Raw genomic sequence first — 5,016 nt, forward strand, 5'->3', positions numbered from 1 at the left:
CACCTGGACTATCCAAGTCAGCGTGAACCAATGGTGCGGAGTAAGAAAAAAGGATCATGCTACCATCTATGTGGGGGGAGTTCCAAGTAATAACTACAGCAGCATGCCAGACCACTTTGCTTGTCACCCATGGACAGATCTTGGATCAAGCAACTGAGGCACTGGCAGCATTGTGGATCCAGCAGGTGGGAGAAGGCAACAGACATGGTTTATGACCTCTTAGACCTGCACAGCCACCAGCTGAGTCCAAGATTTATTTATTTAATTTATTTATTTCAAATTTCTATTCTGCCCTCCCTGCGAGCGGGCTCAGGGCAGATAACAACATATTAAAATACAATAAAAATTCATCTACATTAAAACAGCAGTGTATTTCTATTAATACACATACACAAAGATGGACTTTGGCAACACTGCTGGGACGTGCCTTGCTTCAAGCATGTCTAGCCAAATACACCCCTCCCCCGCCACCCAGTTTTGTTTGCCAGCACCACGGAAACCTTTAGTAAAAGGTGAAAGATTTATGCGATCTGAAGAGAAACCAGAGCATACTCTTGTTTGCCAGCACACCAGCATCTTCAAAGGTTATGTGTTTTTTCAGCACTTGGGCCAACCAAAAAAGTTGTCTATACCTCCTTTAAAATGTTAAATATTTTAAAATCATTATTTTTTTAATAAATAGAGGATATAGACACACAGTCTCACGTTTAAGAGTCATAAATATGTGCATGTCTATTGATGTAAAAAGTTCATTTTTCAAATGCTGCCTTATTGCAGAAGCCATGTTAATCCAAAGCAAGATCTTTTTTTTTATAAAGGCATGTAATACTAGGTTGTAAACATTCAGAAAGTGGCAAACTTTGCCTGGAAATCCCATTTCCCTTCATGACATTATGACAGCTGAATGGGTGCTGTTGCCCAATACATTCAAATATTAAGAGTATACACTAGCCACAGATGCTGCTTTTGGCAGATCTCTACTTTTTGGTTTAAAATAAAAGTGGAACTATATCAGAAGCAGAAGGCACCAAGTTTTTGTTGATTTGGAACTACTTTGGAACAATTTTTTCCCAGGGACAACTTACTTTGAGACCGTTTTTCCATTGACTTGATTGCAAAGGTGTAAATATGCCATGGATACGTATCAGTTTAGCCAGCAAAGCACCCTCCCCCATCCCACCCCATGTATGGCTTCAAGAGTTTAGGACACATATCTGCTCTTCGCACTTTGTTTGCAGGAAATACTAGTTTGTGGCAAATATAACTGTCACATCATAAAAGTATGACATGGACATTAGTTGACCAATATGGTGCAATTCTAATATAGGACAGAAAGGAAGCAAATGACCCCAAAAGACACTCCATCACAAATACGTTGTGTGCAGTATGAACCCACACTATATGAACAAGAAGAAGAGTTGCCAGCAGACATGCCCTTCATTTCTTCCTCTAACGACTAATCAACACTGCTCCTGGCAGAAGCTTCTTGCAAAAAACAGACCAAGTGGACACACCACCCCTCTAACCCACACTGAGCTCCACTGCCCATTTCCAGAGTTATGTAAATATAAAAGTATTACCTTGAAATTGATTTCCCTCTTTCCTAGGTTTTCAGTTAGATGTTCTGCTCCATTAGGTTCCCCCTAATGTTTATCGCTCCCTTCGAACTATTTAATAAATCCTTTCTTCCTTGTGCACTTCAGCCCATGTTATTAATTCATTTGCTCTGCACAAAGCCATTCCTCCCCATCCTTCACAAAACAGACCTTTTCAGATAGGCGAATTGTGCTGCTTATGACACAAACAATGTCCTTGTACTGTTTTTTCAAAAAATAGTTAAGAGCAAAACCACTAGGATGCATAATGCCTAAGCGGCATTTGTATGCATACGTATCCACCTTTTGGGAATGGAACCAACTGTCACTTAATATAACCCGTGCCACAAAAAAGAAGAAGAAGTTAGCAATATTTGATACAAGAAGCAAAGAATATCCGACATAAAACTCATCAAGCTCAATTTTTTTAAAAAACTTGCCTTCCTGAGACTATGGATGAGTCATGCAACTCTCCTACACGTTCCCCAGCTATGAGCACTGCAAATTTGAAAGAGATTATCCCCATCACGGACTTTTGTTGTGTACGCTCATTGCATCAGCACAAGTTAAGATAATTGCACATCTGGTGCATGAGTTATGGTCAGTCCTGAGCTGGCCTCTCTCATATTGAAGAGGAAAAACATCATTATTATGCCTGTTTCTCAACTGAAAGTATGCAGAAGCATCAAAAGTGGAAACAGTTTGGTCTACGAAACAATACGTCATGGGTAAAAGCCAGATACAGAACCCCTTTCAAGCAAGGCAGGAATCAAAAATCGATTCACTGGTGCAATGATCAGTTTATGTTCATTAACGGCATTTTAATTTGTCCCCTCTAGAAGAAGATTAGTGCTGTTAATCCTGCTGAGGAGGAAAATGGTACTTTCTCAGCTTCCTGTAGGTTGAAGACTTGCATCAGCCACACCATACTCCTGTTCATCCTCCAATGTGATTTACGCCATCACGTGTAAACAATGCCCCTCCACTCTCTACATTGGACAAACTGGCCAGTTGTTTTGACAAAGAATTAAGTCTGACATCAGAAACCAAAACATTAAAAAACCAGTGGGGGAACATTTTAACCTTCCAGGACATTCAGTTGCTGACCTAAAAGTAGCACTCATCCTGCAGAGGAATTTCAAAAAGAGATCAGAAGGGGAGACTTCTGAATTGCAACTGATAACAAAGCTCAAGACAATGCATCCACCTGGACTGAATCAAGACCTGGGCTCCCTGTCTCATTACGAATACTAATTTCTCCACACCCACTGCCCCTCTGTATACGCCACCCTATTCAATTATGCCTGCCATTGTCATTCACCGACTATTATTCGGCTTCTGTAATCACTCCACTCTCCAAGATATAAAGGACAGATGGACTCGCATTCTATCTGTATCTGAAGAAGTGAGCTGTGGCTCATGGAAGCTCATACCCTACCACAAGTTTTGTTAATCTTATAGGTGCTTCTGGACTCTTGCTCTTTTCTACTGCTACAGACAGACTAACACAGCTACCCATCTTGAACTTGCTTCAAGATGTTGAGGTTAGAAAAATAGTCACTACTACTGGCACCGCTGCTCCGATAAAACAGGTTTTACAGGGTTTTGTGTTGTTTCCAAAACTTGCAAAGCCTCTTTGGCCATAAGAAATGCATATGCATATCATGGGAAGCTGAGCTTTCTTCGTCCACTTTACTCTTAAAACTATTGCCTGTCTCCAGGTGAAAACAAGGAAAAAGCTTGAGTCATGAGGAAAGCCGGGGCATAAACATTTTAACAAATAAATATTGATAAAAACCTCTCCAGAACTAGCTTAGACACTTGAAGTTCAAGGAAAGAAAATCTAAGAGCAGAGCTGTCCAGTACGTGTCATGTGTGAGCCCCATCCATGCCAATTTTGATTCTGTTCCGCTGAACACTGTGTATCTTGCTATAGCTCAATTTCACTTTGCTAGTGTCACAACTATTCTTTTCACAGGTGTTATCTGTTGGACTGTAACAGCTTCCAGTGTTTATGACCTTGTACTCATTCCCAGCCAGTGCTGTGTCTTGCTCATAGTAAGTCAATGTGATATCTCAAATATGTGAAATGTTCTCTCACCAAGAGAGCGCCAAAGTATTGTTTACGGTTGGGAGGGGGGAGAAAGGAGTAGACTAGAGTGTTAAAAGAGAAGTTTCTCTCACATGATGTCATTCTTGTCAACTTCTGCTCTTGCTACTTAGATGTCTACCTTGCTTCTAAGTAGTCCTATGGACCTGTATATGGAAATGATCTGATTTCTGAATAAAAGCCATTTGACCAAGCACTTGTGTTTTGCTGCAGTGGTCCAGAGATCTGTCTGCTGTATCCTGTCACCCATAGCCTGACAGTACGCAGGGTAAGAGGCCTGTGGGATCAGACCAGGCCCAGCATCGTGTTTTATCCAGTGATCCAACCTGTTGTTCTGCAGGGTCAACACACAGGATATGGAGGCCAGGGCCTTCTCCTAATGTTGCCTCCTTGGAGGCTGACCACTTAAGTGGATGTCTCCTTTAGTCATCTTTGCTAGTGTCTCATCATAGGGTTTTTGATTGAGACTTGGACAATCAGCTGTGAGGGAACTAGAAAAGATCCTTAAAGTACGGATGTCTCTCTGGGGACCAGGACCAAGATAATCCAAACTATGGTATTCCTCATTACTATGTGTGGATGTGAAAGTTGGACAGTGAAGAAAGCTGACAGGAAGAAAATTAACTCATTTGAAATGTGGTGTTGTAGGAGAGTTTTGTGGGTGCCATGGAAGGCCAAAAAGACAGAGCAAATCAAGCTTGAATTCTCCCCAGAAGCTAAAATGACAAAACTGAGGCTATCGTCCTTTGGTCACATCACGAGAAGACAAGTTTCTCTGCGAAAGTCAATAATGCTAGGAAAAGTGGAAGGCAGCAGGAAAAGAGGAAGACCCAAAATGAGATGGCTTGACTCAATAAAGGAAGCCACGGCTTCCAGGTTGCAAGATCTGAGGAAAATCTGTTCATCATAGGACATTCTGGAGGACTTTCATTCATAGGGTTGCCATAGGTCACAGGCGACTTGACAGCACATAACACATACACAGTAGCCATTGATAGACTTCTCCTCCGTAAACCTGTCTGATCTCTTTCAAAGCCATCTATTCTTGTGGCTTTGTTGTCTCACTATATCCACTGGCAGTGATTTCCACAATTTCATTATTCATTGATGGAAAAAAGACTTTTCATCTGGTCTGAATCTATTGCCCATCAACTTCAATAGATACCCCTGAGTTGGAGCATTATGAGGAGAAAAAGCTCTGTCTGTCCACTTTCTCCACTGTAGGCATAATTTTATAAGCCTCTTATCATGTCTCCCCTTTGTCATCATTTTTCTAAACTGAAAAGTCCCAGATTCTTCTGTCTTTCCTCA

The 5,016-nt window shown here is 41.3% G+C and overlaps 1 pseudogene; it reads right to left on the minus strand.

Annotated features, from left to right (window-relative positions):
• Positions 1 to 424: 424 nt before the first annotated feature.
• Positions 425 to 550, minus strand: LOC129331529 (U5 spliceosomal RNA; annotated as a pseudogene).
• Positions 551 to 5,016: the final 4,466 nt, after the last annotated feature.

This window comes from Eublepharis macularius, chromosome 5 (assembly GCF_028583425.1).
Source record: "Eublepharis macularius isolate TG4126 chromosome 5, MPM_Emac_v1.0, whole genome shotgun sequence".
Taxonomy (NCBI): Eukaryota; Metazoa; Chordata; class Lepidosauria; order Squamata; family Eublepharidae; genus Eublepharis; species Eublepharis macularius.